Source organism: Lissotriton helveticus, chromosome 8, assembly GCF_964261635.1.
Source record: "Lissotriton helveticus chromosome 8, aLisHel1.1, whole genome shotgun sequence".
Classification (NCBI taxonomy): domain Eukaryota; kingdom Metazoa; phylum Chordata; class Amphibia; order Caudata; family Salamandridae; genus Lissotriton; species Lissotriton helveticus.
Genome location: NC_136069.1, coordinates 105,300,052 through 105,315,452, shown reverse-complemented (window position 1 = coordinate 105,315,452; position 15,401 = coordinate 105,300,052). Strand labels below are relative to the sequence as shown.

Below are 15,401 nucleotides of genomic sequence, written 5' to 3'. Positions count from 1 at the left end.
TTGATCACTACATTAATGACTTTCCACAGCTGTTAAATTCCGTATTCATGACAGACATTTCTATATTGGGCCGATTCCAATCAACTCATCCTATTTGCACCTTAAAGACGGCCAAATTCAAACATCGTAAAAACATAGTAAAAACGGCCGCCATTTTGGAACGGTATATAGGTCCATGTTAAACATGGATTGTTCCTATATCGATCCATAACATAAAGGCTCCCTAGCAAAAAGGCTTATTTATGAATTTAAGGTTTTCCTTCTTTTTGATTGTAATTATTTGTAGATATTGATGTGCAACTTGTCCGTCATGATGATGGTCCCAAGGATTGTATAGACCAACGGGGGACCGAAACGTCGACAGTTAAACACTGTTTCGCAAATATAAAGATCATTGTTATGAACTCAAATGGGTTCATTGATTTTCAAAATTGAATGAGATATATGGTCTTTTGACTGGTCCATATGAAGGAGCGAAAAGTGTTTTTTGTACTGCCGATAATTAAATGCAAATATTGGAGTAGTATGTATGTTGCCATATTTTAGCTTTTAAAATTGTGAATAAATAACACGACAAATTGTATTTCCTGCATTTTGTTTATTGAAGATCACTGTTTGGTGACTGAATTTTATCAACTGATGTATTATGAAACAAATCCTGTGGAGGCACATTTTGTTGTTGTAATTGTGGGAAACCATGCACTGTAGCAAATGGGCTCTGCCCCTCTTCATAGACCTTCCCAATGGCATTTTAAGAGTATAACCGCATGAGAGCGTGTTCTATGCATGAACTACCAGGCAACAGTCACATCTACAGGATGACACCATAGGATAAATTATGCTGTAGCCGTTTTTTTATATTAACTTCTTTATAACATTTTTCCCTTAGAAAACAACAAAACTAGACATGGTAACCCCAGTTTTTTGCACCCAAACAGTGATTAACAGCACATTTAACACATGAGAAGATCAATATATTACCAGAGCATCTGGCAAACAAAAATGGGTCCATTTGTTAGTATGGCACAGCACAGTAGATACAGTATGTTGTATCCTATGGTGTTAGATCAAGGCCCATCATAACATACTAACCATTGGTCCCATTCAAGTAATCCTGTGAGCAGGAGGGACAGTAAAGCAAAGTACCGGTGAAGCATCTTTCATAGTTCAACCTCAGCCTATGACTAATTGATTCCAGTATGGAGTTTTCCCAGGTTCAGATCAAGCGACACAGCCTTCTTTTACATTTTGTTATGGGTCAGAAGGATAAGCATATATGATAAGCTCGATATGTCGGTCAATGTTAAGTCTAGTCCCATGTTTGTCAGTAACATCCGATAGGCTGGAAACAAAAGGATAAATACTATATCAAAACTGACTGGGGTATCTCGTGAAAGTTCATTATGTAACTGGTCTAAAGGTTTACTTGTACAGACATCCGTTCTCAATCCCCCACTCCGCTTTATGCTATACATTCTCTCTCTCATCAGAAAGCTATGTAAAAATACTGCTCGAATGAAAACAATTCCTGTTAGAAATTCATTGCTTCTCATGAAATTAAAGTATTTTTTTTTTACTACCATAACTTAAGGGGTTTATTATTATGTCACCTATTTAGGCTAGTGAGTCTTTTGTTCATTTTGTCAAGGGCTCCTATTGGCTAGCTTCGTCTTGCCTTTCCCTCTGTATGATCTTTTTCTCTCTTGAGCTCTCTATTCCATTTCATGATAGCACTTTTGCAACTGTCTGCCTGTATTTTCTCCAACTCCATCTCAATCTATTGTAAAGCACAGCTTTAACCACTAAGGGAAGAGATTAACATCAACCTAGTTAATATTAGATGCAATTTAACAATTGCTATGGTAAACCTGCTAAAATGTGTAGTTTTCTGAATTGGTTTTACATTTCTTTCAGGGTTAGGTCAGTATACTAAGGAGTCTTCTGGCAGAGTGCACTGAAACAGCACAACTATCAAATTCGGCATGCTTAAACTTTGGGATGCATAGAACGGCTTTACTTGCTCATCTCTGCGGTCTTGTCATTCTCTCTCCCTTATTCTAGTCCTATCTAGACACCACATGATGTTAATATTCTTCTCTCAACTCCCACCATCTCTCAAATATATGGCTCAAAGAAGAGACACCTATATAAAACTACAATGATCCAGTAATTGCGCATACACCATTCCCTCTAGGCTGTCTAGTTTCAGCTTGTAAACCAAAGAACTAAGTTCTCTTCATCTAAATCTGATCTACTGGTGACAAACAGGAACATAGATTGTTTTCGCCATTATTTAGGGCTTATAACTCAGCGAGGCTTAAAGAGCATTCTGAAACGGTGGTTCGGGACATGTTGACATAGCAACATGTATGTTCTGATCTGTCTCAGCTTACCTTTCTTTCCAAAAGAAGAAAACTTGAACCAACGAGACCTATCAAAATTAGAGAGTATATTTTGTTGTCCGTTACAGCCAAGGGTGGACATTTTTGAAGATCATTGCTAGTCCACCAGTTGTACCCTATCTTATCCACTAAATGTATTTGAGGTATTTGCCTAGTCTGTAGAATGAAGAAAAGGGGGCGGGGGGAGGGGAGGGAGGTTAGGGACCATGCAAGACTTGATATCGGAACCTTAACCTCATCTCTGCTCATTCTTCTGAAACAAAACTATGGCAGGTTAGAGGCTGATTGCTCTGGTCATAACTTAGGCCTATGTTGAGTCTACTCCAGTTAAAAATTGAACCAAGAGTGAAAAAAGTGAAGTTCTTGGTGCTGGTAAATCCATTTGCTCTACATCTTCCCAAACTGGGATGCCATTTTGGTTCCTACTCGAGCTTTTCACACATGCCTGAATACTTAAGTTTATATGAAATGAACAGGGGGCACATAGCCAACTATGTAGCCCATTTTTCCTTCGAAGAGATAACAAAACTCAATGCAACAACAGAGCTTAGTAACACCTACAAGAGGGAACAGCTTCTCAAGGTTAGGTCTGAATATTGGATTTTTTATTCCTCTCATAAGAATAACACATGCGTGACATATAATAATTGGGCAAATATACCAGCCATCTCCTCATTTTCTGAATAGTCTGTTACGTACTGCTTTATTTGATACGGCTTTAAAGGGCAAGCTCATTAATGCACGCTCAATTGTGAAGCATGCTATTTATTTATTTCAAAAAGTTTTATATAGCGCTGGCTATACCCGAAGGTTTCAGAGCGATTTTCAGAAGAATCAGCGAGTTAGAGGTAACATAGTTAAATCAAAGAATCACGGAAGGAGGGGGAGGGAAGGAAACAACGGGGAAACAAGGAAAACAATGTCAGATGACCAGCTGGGTAGGCGACAGCCGAGGGCGGTGAAACCAGGGACAGATTCCTCTATAGCTGCATATAACAGCTCCAATGACATTACGGAATGCCACACTGCACACTCAAATCACGGAGAGGGCAAGAAATAGCCCCCCCCCCCCATCCCACTCTTCCTCCTGAGCCGTGACTGTGTAATCACATAGCGAATGGTGTTGGAGCGCATTGTGAAGTGAGTTGCATATGATCTGAGCTATAAACACTAACACTTTGTGTCTGTCTAATTTACAACACTTACACATCTCGTTCTCTGCACTTTTTAGCACCATTTTGAAGATGCCCCAGGTCGGTCTCTTCCTCCGATATTTACAATCGTACAAGCGGTCGAGAAAGCCCTTTATTGCAATGCAATAGGTCTCGCACCAGCGAGAGCCCAAGCCATTAGCACTGCAAATGACAATGCCCTCCATCCATGCCCTAAAACATAAATAAAAGGCATTGTCATCCACAACGCCAACAGCTCATACTCGGGCGAATGAGAGACCCACTGCATTGTAAATGCTTTTTTTTTTTGTGAACCTACATTGGGTAATTGCATACTTTAACGAACAAAGCAGGACCCCATTTGAAAGAGGAATTTTAACTTTTTGTTGCTTTCACAAGTTTTAGGCCTAGTGCATATTTTTTTTTAAATGCAGGGTTGCAAGAAGAAACCCATTGGCTTTGCGTGCTCAGCGGAGATCGTCCAAAGTATTGCTTTCCTCCACATCACAAAACTTATTCACACGTGTACATAGCTTTCCCAGTTGCAAAGTCTCAGAGGTAAGTGTTGTGCAGCCTGGTCCTTCAAAGGCTGGTTCTTAGAGTGCTTAATCCTTCAAGTACATGGTCGTCCAGGTGTCAACCCATCTAGTAGCAAGGCTCACAAGACATCATTCACCACAACCTCCCATCTGTTGTGCTGGAATATATCTCACTTGTACGTTATGGCATCCACCCGACAAGCTGCATTTTGATTTACCAGCACAATAACCACAGAAACACAACTAGCAGTCAACTTAGAAGCACGCTAGTACACTCAACACTGCATGATGACAGCACAAAAATGCACAAAATACAAAAATGACGTCCTTACTGGAACCACATACTACACCTAAAACAGATGTATTAATTAACATGTGTGACCACCTTACACCAGAGTCTAACATACTCCAGAAAATCGTTAAAAAAAAAACTGGGCCATCCTATAAACGGGCAACCTCTCACTGCCAGCTCCTCAGTTCACCCTCAAACGAACGGCCACCCTAAAAGACATGTTGACAGACAGTATAGGTGGCACACCCACACAAACAAAAATACATTGATAAAAAAAACTGGATTTTCCCGCTTGTCCACACACAATCGCCTCAAAGATGAAATTCCATGGAGTGAATTGAAATATTAGCAGTCCTAGACCCATTACAGCGGATATTCACCTTGACGCACATGGCATTTAACAATATGATCGATTCCACACACTCAGAGGGCACTTGTTTCTTTCACCCTGCTACTGTTAACTTCTATTTAATGAAAACACACACATCCTGTCTAAATCCCAGCATTTTCTCCATGGTACCACCCTGTACATTAATATTTGACAGGTTTTTATTGAACGAAGACATGGATAATATTTCACAAAGTGACTCTGTTACGCAGAGACCCAATAGGAAGCTTTTAGGATTACTTCTATTCCCTTGGTTGCCCCCTCCTGCTGTCCTATTGGCATTTCCATCAATGGATTATCTCCTCCCATACATTAGTGGAAAACGCTGTATACTGGCAGATTTACCTTTTTTTTGCCTTGATACTATACATCTCCATAGCCTATTCCTCACGAGTAACAGCTCACGCGCTCATGGGTTTAAGAGGGCCCCATTAGCTTGATTGTTCATAATTAGGGCTCCCGTTTTATGATATTAATTTTACCATTCCATCTGTTTTTATCCATATTTATTTTTTGGCCATTTTATCTGCATTTATCCATATTTATTTAGTGTTTTGCCGATATATGAAGTTGTAAAACCGTACATTCCTATATTTAACTGATAGACAAGCAGTAATACTTTGATGTCTGTCATGTTGTAGCTATTCAAGAGCCGCAAATTACATAACAATACATAAACTGGTAACTATTAGCATTATACCACAAATGTTTGTTAACATATGCCTTATTTAAAGAAATCTCATCCTGCTTTTTAACTTCCCATGCTGTCCTTCTGCTCAGCTGTTGGGCTACAATTCATGAAAGAGCACGGAGAGGCACTTAAAAAGCCCAGTTTTCTGTATTTATCCACTTTTAAAAATAAATGTAGACAGAGAACATTGTTTTCTGTCTGTATTTACCTGTAAAAATCAGTAAAAACAGAAAACTGGGAGTCTTATTTATAATGTTTTATAAAGACCAGCTGTCTCCTCTGAATTAAGCACTTGTTTCCCCTACCTACCCCTATCGGGGAGCCCGAATTTCCAGCACTTTTCACTGTATGCCTCGCAGCCGCAGTGATGCACTACTAAATGAATAGCGGCACTCTGCTACCGATAAATTGAGACCCTGCCCCTTCAACTACTTCCTCCTCCAAGAAAGCAGAGCTGGGCTAGGTTTCGGGTAGATGCAGACAAGCGTCCTTGTAAGTATTTACTAAAATAAACCTGGGACTTAATCCTTCACACACAGAGTAAGAAGCGCTATAATAAAACCCCCTTTTTCTTCCCCACAGTATGCTCATTAGCATTTCCTCTGCCTTCTTTTGCGGGCCATTACTGTAACCCAGGAAGAGGTGTGGCGCCACTGCTAGGGCGACTGACTACGGAATCTGGGGATCACGGTTCGATCCCTGGCACCAGCGGCAGATTAGCCCAGCACCATGTGACTCTGGGCAATAGGTTGCTTAATCTTCCCAACGGCGCCCAGCGCCTAGTGACGCTAACGGGTGATTGTGCGCTTTACAAATGTGGATTATAACCCTAATTGGGTGCGTTTACGATACTGCTTCATTTTTTGTATACTTTCACAGTGGAAGCAACCTAGTTTTGTCTTCACTAGTATCACCTTTATGCGTGTAGGTGTGGCTGCGTCTATTCACGGTTTGTTGCACGCATGTTTCTCAGGAGTTTGATCCTGGCATTTCATCACAGGCTTCACTCCAAAGGAAAATGTGCGATTTATGATATCAGGGAGCACAACCCGTCATCAACAGGGTAACATGCAGAAGGAAAATACCTGCCAGGGCAGGACACCACACGGAAAGTACATGGGACAAGAAAAAATAAAAAGTCAATTGGTACAGCCCTATAACAGTCTACACAGAAGGATAGACAGGAGACCACTTCCAGCAAGACAGAGTACGGGGTAGAGGGTGAGCGGGAGAAGACAACAGTATGGAAATCCGATATTAAGATTTCGCTCCACTCAGACTATCCCAGAAACAGCGTAAAGAGGAGTCCGCTTGAGAGCCAAACAGATATTGACCATCCAAAGGCATGTCTAGTCAAGTCAGGGACATTTGTATAGCGCACAAATCACATCCGGAGAGTCTCATGGCACTTGCAGACGGCTCTGACCAGAGGGGCAGGACAGCTAGTTTGCAAAAAGCCAGGTCTTTAGCTTCTTACGGAAACAGCTGTGTTCTGGGATAATGCGGAGGTGAAGGGGCATTTTATTCCACGAAGCAGGAGCTAAAAAAGATAACGCGCGGCCGCCGTTTCTGGAAGTTTGTATTCTTAGAGGTGTCAGTAGGAGTTCATTGATGGATCTGAGTTTTCTTTGAGGCTGATACCATCTTAGTTTTTTTGACCAGTATCTAGGGCCTCTTTCATACATGTGTCTATAAGCCAGGCATAGAGTTTTAAAAAGGATTTGCTTTTTCACCGGAAGCCAATGGAGGCTTCTCAGGCATGTGGCGGACGAAGTTCTTTGCAGGAGGTTAAGAACTAGCCGAGCTGCCGTGTTCTGAAGAACCTGGAGCCTGCTCAGATGATGTTCATTTATGGAGGCTAAGAGCGCTTTCCCGTAGTCAATTCTGTTTCTGAATAGACCCTGAACTAGGGGTTTCCACTTGAAAATCTTCCTCAGGCTAGACATTAGTCTGAAGCAGGTACCTATGATGTGGTTGATTTGGTTTTCCATAAACAGTTTATTGTCCATGTAGAAACCCAAATTTCGAACAGATTCCTTAGGCATTGGACATCTGCCTAAATTAGTTGGCCACCAGTCATGAAACCAATGTTCTGCTGCTTTGCCGAAAAGCATAATTTCTGATTTGCTGCCATTTAACTGGAGGTGATTGTTATTCATCCATTCCTCGACATGAGTCGAGCAGTTTTTGAAACGTTGTTTGGTTTCATTCATCCATTCCTCGACATGAGTCGAGCAGTTTTTGAAACGTTGTTTGGTTTCATTCGGATCAGGGCTCAGTGTTACTAAGATATGGGTATCGTCGGCATAGGACATAGACATTAAAAAGCGTTGGGCTCAAGATCGAGGCGATTGAACAGCATCAGAAAAGCCAGAGGAATGTAGCCAGGCACGCCAGGGAAGAGCCACCTAAAAGGCCCTGGACCATCTAACAGAATCTGTTGTATCCATGACACAACAAATCAGTAATGTAGCCCCCTGAAGTCCATCCTGGATCAGAGGGGAGAAGGCGCAAGACTGAATCCCACAGCACATGAGAAAAACAGCCCAAAATACAAGCAGTGTTAAAGGGCCGTAAGGAGGAACTGGTAGCAGAAAAGATATAATCAACCCAAAGCATCCCTGGAGGAACGTTGGGCATGGTGCCATTGTTGGGGGAGGCTGTAGCAGACTGAACCACAAAACTGTGTGGAGGAAGCAGACGAGAAAGGTAGAGCTGGTCTCCAGGGGCAGGAGGGTGGCTGTGAGCTATTCGAAATGGTAAAGCACCTTCCCCCCACATCCGTGACCCCGCATGCTGTCACAACACGTCATTACAACGACTGCGTTGTGAAAACGCATACCATTACTCTGCTAGCCGTTACAACAACTTGCAGAGGGGGGGAGAAGGTGTTGGATTTAAAATCCAACACCTTACCTAGTGTCCGCACAGACTGGAGTGGGAATAGTAAATTTTATTATTCCAATATCCAGCGCGCCCCCCCCCCCCCCCCCCGCAAGTCGTTGTAACGACTTGCGGAGTAATGGTATGCGTTGTTACGACCGCGATGTGACAGCATGCGGAATAATGTCATGCGGAGAGAAGAGGCATATTCCCTTGAAACAGGTTTAGCTAAAGTGCCCAACAGAATATCAAAGAGGCTATCACTTAAGGGAAGCGCACGCTCAGAGTTTAGCTGGCCCTCTTGGAGCATCCTGGGTGGGGAGGGGGGTGGATCAATTCCACAATAGGAAGCTACAGCCTCAGAACTATGTCAACTTGTCGCAAAAGCCGAGTTAGCCTTCAAAGCGAGGTAGTGAAAACAGGCCAGAGGATGGGGAGGAATCAAGGCCACTAGCGTCCCCAAGGGCAGAAAATCAATGAAACTCAGGAGGAGGCTCAGTCATGTGACCACCCACATCACCAAAATACAGGTGTCAATGAGAAAATAGCAGGGGGCTCCTCTGAAAAGTGGAGGAAGGTAGACCTAACCCGACTGATCCACCTACGCCATTCCAGACTTCGATCAGCCCCAAGAAGGCCTCGAATCAGCATCAGGCAGCGGAGACAAAGAAGAGGCGATCAGTGCCGGCGGATTCAACACAAGTATCACAGGTGGCAATCCCAAAGGACTGTGTACCAGAGCTGAGACTGAGTCGATCACTGATTCAGATGGCCTCGCTGACAGTGAGGGAGGACCCGCTGGTTAGGAGTCAGTCAGTCAAGGCCTCACCGACCTACCCGGGGCCAAGAAGCTCAAATGGCATGGAGGGAGAGATGCACGCTTCACTGAAAACATTGCCATCCTCCTTTGCCACCGACTTCAAATCGAGGGGGAGGAACCCAGAACTCTTCACTCACTGTAGCAACACCTGACCTTACACTAAACATTGTAGATCCAGGTTTACTCCAACTCATATGAAAGGACAGATAAGTCAGTTTACTTAATCAATATTTCTATCTTTTTTAAGTGACTGCCAAGCAATCTACACAGCAATATTTGTAAAGATGCTATTGTTTTCACTATATACTCCTCCAATACCCCACACAAGGCAACCCAATGCCACCCCAACATAGCAGGTCCTGTACGATTCTGATGTGCATAAATATGCATAACACAAGTCATACTCAAATGCAGGTAAGAGGCCATCCAGAAGCAACACCTGCAAAATACTAATGTCTCCTTCAACCTAGATCAATATCATACATCAGATGTAATCCTAGCAACACTGTGTTCACAAGAGCAAAAAAGTCATACAGTTAGCTAAATGCTACCATCTCAACAGTACTTCCTTATCAAGACCGGACACAAGCGCAATCAATCGGTCAGCATAGTCCTAATGCTGGTTATACACTGCAAGCTTAACAGCACAACCATTTGCTTTGACTAATCTGTATATTCAACAGTTTACGAGTTCACTTACATCTTCCATGCCAGACATCCAACCAGCGGATGATGCCTTCAAATGTAACCCACACCACGCCAAGAAATGGAAAGTAGCGCAACACGAATTTCTTCAGAACAAGCACCTCGTGCACTTCACAAATACACTTCAGGATCTAGGTAGGCACCTTCAAATATGAGCCTTTTTTAAACAATGCATTCATTATCTCTATTCTCATCAGCCACTCTAAACTCAAGACTTGTAATTTCGAGTAATTGAGTGATCGGAAACTTTGGAAAGAACACGGTCTGCTTCTTTTCCAACTACCTTGCAAGCGATGCTGCCTCACATGTGCTGAACTTGCCATATATCAGTCCAGTAAGTCCATTGACAAAGACAACCGATCTTGCATAGGCAAGACCAATTCTGTCTTTGCCAATGCTTGGGATGGAATAGTATTATGTTAAATTACAAGTATTTATATAGTGTTTCCAATGACTAAAGTGCTATGGTTATAGAATGGAGAATGCCACTGCTACGATGTTAGTCTGTCCAAATTCAGAAGCATTTTAGGACCACACAAAAACTGAAAATGTGCCATAAAAATGCGCTGAATGTAACATGAGTTGTAGGTAGACAGCAAAGTCCAATAGTTTACAGTTTTTATTGCAGTGATGCTTTAGGTTAGGTGTTACTTTGGGAGCAATGGGTACACAAGAACCAAAAAAGCACTCCTGGCTGCTTGCTTTGTAGTGAGACACAGCAATCAGGTCGAGTGGGCTTCCTAGACCTTTTGGCCCATGTGCTACTGCACCTGCTGCACCATTCAAATCATGGCCCTAGTGCCTGCAAGATAACTGCAGTTGTGACACCTTGCTTAGTAGTAACGTATAGCAATAATTGGCGCTCAGTGGGTTTCCTAGACCTTATGGCCCCTGCACAGCATGGCCCTAGTGTCTGCAAGGACAAATGAGGAAATAGTTTACATCCAGTATTGTATGTGTTCTACAAAAAGGCACTGTTGGGATGGAATACATAATTATTGTGTAGGAAGCAAATGCTTTCATAAAAAATGCTTTCAAACTTATCCAACCCTGCAAACAAGTTGCCACAGATGTCATAAATAAACCATATGTTTTACACATCGGAGTGAAAAACAAGCATTGGCTCTTTTCTGTGAAAAGATCTTATCCTGTGCTTGACAATGAATGGGCCATAAACAGTGTAAAATTCCAAGAGATCCCTATACGCTAGGCTGACACGGAGACTAGAATGCAGTTTTGTAACAAGCATTTACAATGCAATGGTCTCGGCATCATTAAAGGTAGAGCTATTGGCATTGCTCATGACATTTCCTTTTTTTTCTTTAAATCATAAATAAATGGCATTGTCATTTACATTGCCTGCGCACTCACTCCTGCGCACTCACTCCTGCGCACTCACTCCTCTGCACTCACTACTCTGCACTCACTACTCTGCACTCACTACTCTGCACTCACTACTCTGCACTCACTACTCTGCACTCACTACTCTGCACTCACTACTCTGCACTCACTACTCTGCATTCCACCACACTTTCTAAAACTCTATAGTCCGAAGCATAATAGGCACAGGACCAAAAGAAGGGTAGACATTTGCTTAAAATAATCTTATTGTATTTATGAGAAGCAAAAGCGAGACTGTGAAATGTGCTGAATATCAGTTTGTTACGAATCAACAGAGTGGAGTTAGAGAACCAAGAAATAGTAATTTAGAATCCGGGTTAGAAGGAGTAGTAATCACAAGCTGAGGATCAACGGGCGCGAAACAGCGTGGCGGGCGCTCACGAGACGCAGCGTGGGCGTGCACATCAGCTGAAGATCGCCGGAGAAGACACAGAGTCTGCCTGCTGCCATGACTGACCCGCTGCGGAGGGAAAGAGCCCGGTGAGTGGGGGTAGCGGGGGGGCGGCAGAGAGGGAGTGGGCAGGGAGGGTGTGTGTCTGTCTGTCTGTCTGTCTGTCTGTCTGTCTGTCTGTCTGTCTGTCTGTCTGTCTGTCTGTCTGTCTGTGTGTGTCTGGTGCCTGCCTGCCTGCCTGGGTGTGTGCGCGTCCACAGACCCTGGTCGGCTCGTGCACCGCTCTGTCTTCCCTTGCGAGCGAACTCGGCGACAATAGATCTCGTTGCCGAGACCTAAAAAGGCAGAATCACTAATTAAATGGACTTACGAAGGAGGAACCTTGCAAAAAACGTCCAGATGTTTTGTGAGGATGAAGAATGAGATGCCTTTTGAGATGGCTATATCTAAAATAAAACAAGCAATGGTAAATGCAATGGGTTTCGCCTGTGTGATTAATAATAAGTGGTTTTGTTGCAAGTTGTAGCTTGATGAGCAATTGTGCAATATAAAGTTACTGAAACTCCGTTAGAGTGTTATGACTGGTTTATTGAGAAAGGCAATATTTTGTGCTGTTACTGGTGGTTCTATAAGAAGCCGATGGGATTAGGGTTTTCAAGAAGAATGTTGTTCATGTAAACCTGAGCACAGGAACTGTTACTCAGGATAAAACTGAGTAAATCACAAATATCTGTCCAAGAAGAAAAATGAAAGTGATACAGAGAGCGTGGCTATGTGTTTATTGACAAAGAATGTGAATATAAACGGCTACAATTCACACCCTCATACATTCAATGTTAAATGCTACACCTCAAGTACTAGAAGGCGAAGTGCTGTTGGCAAAAATTCAGGACTGTTTGAAGGGGTCACAAGACAGGTCTCTTGGCAGCAATAGATGGTGGTGAGAAAAGGGAAAGTAGAGGGCCAGACATGGAGAAGAGGAGAAGAAAAGGTGGACTAATCATGAGGTTGAGAAGAGAATGCAGTGGCCACGCAAGCAGCGGTGGAGCGAGTGGTGGCAGAAGGGAAGTGGAGAAGGGGGAAGAGAAAATAAGGCCAGCTAAGGGAGGAGGATATGATGAATAGGGTGAGCGTGGGATAAGTTGGAATCAGAAAAGAAGGCAGCAGAAAATAATCACTTGTTTTATGTAAACTTCAGACTGCGCTTTTCACGTTTTAAGGTTAAAGAAGATCAAATATTACCAATGTAATGTTACACATTCTAGTGACCTTGTAAAGCTGGGAATCAGAGTCTGCTTTGCTGGGTTTCAAACGTCTGACCTGCAAGTCACTGCACATGTCAATAGATAGAGTTAACTTGCTGAGATATCTCACCAGTACAGGAGATAGAGGGGTAGGGGAAGAGAAGATGGTGAAATGAAGAGGTGGTGATTATAAAGATGGTGGTGAAAGGGGAGTAGTGAGTTAATGCAAGTGATGATGGGCGACTGGGCGAGAGGTGACAGGAGAGATGTAACAGCAACAGTAAGAGGAGAGATGCAATACAGCAGAGATGGGAAAAATAAGAGGCGTGATATAGCAGAGACGTGAAGCGAATTGTATGACAGAGATGAACGCCATAAAAGTTAGACAGGATGGAGGGAAAGGTGTGAGAAAAGGGAAAGTGAGCTACAAATTTGCTAGTGGTAGAGAGGAGATAAAAAAGACATAGTGAAAGTTATGGGTGATGGAGCGAGCAGGGTGATGGATGAAGAAGGGCAATGCCACAGACGGTGACAGGAAGGCCTGTCTTCGCCGAGATGGCAGGAGAGGATGATAGCAGAGACGGTGGATAGGGAATATTAGAGGACTTTTTCCATGATTGTTGAGTGCACCACAGTGCTGCAGGAACCGTATGGGTCAGACTTGAATGTACACAAGTTCACTTGTAAATTGGGAGGGATACTAGCCATGCTAGCACGTCGTGAATGCTTTTGAAATAAATGAAGAGTAACCTGAAGTGCCCAAAGCCATTGTTTGATTATTGCAAGTCAACTCTGGTTGGAGAAAAGGCGCTGACAACTCACCAGGACCGCTTTAACTTCATGAGGGGAAGACAAGTTTGTCTTGTTGAGGCTCCCATGGTTTTGTTGAACAGTAAAAAAATTATTTTGTTAAGTTACCCTCTACTCCTCTTCCATTTTGTCTACCAGACCCCATTTTTGTGTTTCTGCGGGGACTTTCATAAAGTCAGAAGTTACTTGTTCACTGAAAGCTGGTTGTACTGATAATGCTCGCGTGTCAAAGTAAGCAGCCCTGCCCAAGGGCCTACGTGCACAGATGTCTAATCTGTTTGCCCACCAACCCCTGTAACCTCCCTTGCCCATCTACAAAGGTGAAGTGGGGAGGGGTTTATCAGGATTCAACAGTTCAGCATGTAAGCATTATACAAAGTGGTTGTGTAAGCATTATGTAACAATGACAAAGTGGTTTCAATGTGTTTCACGAGGCACCAAAAAGTATAAATGCCTTGTTTGAACTTGTACTTGTTAGCCCCCTCCCTCCGGCACTTGCGCTGCGAGGCCTCAGGGCAGTTATGCGCTATACAAATGCAATTTTTCATTTCATTTCATTTCACTTCACTTGCAGTGTCCGAGTGATGAGACTCATCTCATGAGATGTAATAAACCTGTGTTTTGTTCCACTCCACGGTTGATCCTCATTTGTAAACCTGTAGACTGGGGATGTCCCTGCACCAGTGAGAGAGATATCTCACTTCTACAGTTTGGGCTTTGCAGAAGATATCTCCAGCAGCCATAGACCACAGTTCCGAAAGAGAAGGCGGGCCACGTTGAGGTGGGGGCACATAGTGGGGGGAAGTCAGTGTTGTACCTCCGGCAAAGTGACCCAGTCGTGTCTGCAGAAAGGGGTGGGGGGCAGGACGCACTGAGGGAGGTTTCTGCAGTGCAACAGCTTGATACAGTAAAGCACCTCCGGATCGGTACTCGTGCAGGAAGGGGGAACTAGTGTCTTCAGGACAGTCACCAAGCCTTGCATGAGTGAGTCTGCACAGCTTGCTGCACAGATATGCAGTTTCTTTGGAGTTCAGATAATGTGGCAGCTTGAGGGTGCACACACATCTAAGAGACCTCTAGGGAGGGAGTAGCTTTATTGCCAGCTCTCTGCTACGTGTGGAAATATTTCCTGAAAGGTTTTTAAAGAAAGGAGTGGCTTTATGATCTGAAAGCATCCTTCTGTGCAGGAATTCTTGGGTTTAGAAGGCAAGCGCTGTGCAGGCAAATCATTAAAAAAAGGTGCCAAAAAATGGATGGAAACAGTACTTTGACCTTGGGACACTGTTTAGAGAAACCACACAAGGAACAGGAAATAGTATGCACAGCCAATAGAAATGTAGGAAAAGTAAGAGGCAAGCACAGTAACAAATGAAAAGCAAGGGACAGGATCTAAACACCTTTAAAGATTTGTACTGAATAAAATAGAATTCACAAGCACAGGGCAAGCTCTGTGCAGGCAAAACCTAACAAGCATTTACAATGCAACGGTTTCGCCTTTTGTTAGAGCTATTGGCATTGTAAATGACAACATTTGTATTTATGTGTTGGTTCTGAAAACAGATAAATAAATGGCATTGTCATTTACATTGCCAATAGCTTAATCTCTTGCAAATGTGAGATCTATTGTACCCTACAGATGAGCTCAGCAGACAGCAATTACTAC

At 43.2% G+C, this 15,401-nt stretch overlaps 1 protein-coding gene across 2 annotated transcripts in view; it reads right to left on the bottom strand.

Annotated features, from left to right (window-relative positions):
- The window catches only part of MPZL1 (myelin protein zero like 1), a 144,490-nt gene that overhangs the window by 63,161 nt on the left and 65,928 nt on the right, over nt 1–15,401 (bottom strand). The window lies entirely within an intron of this gene.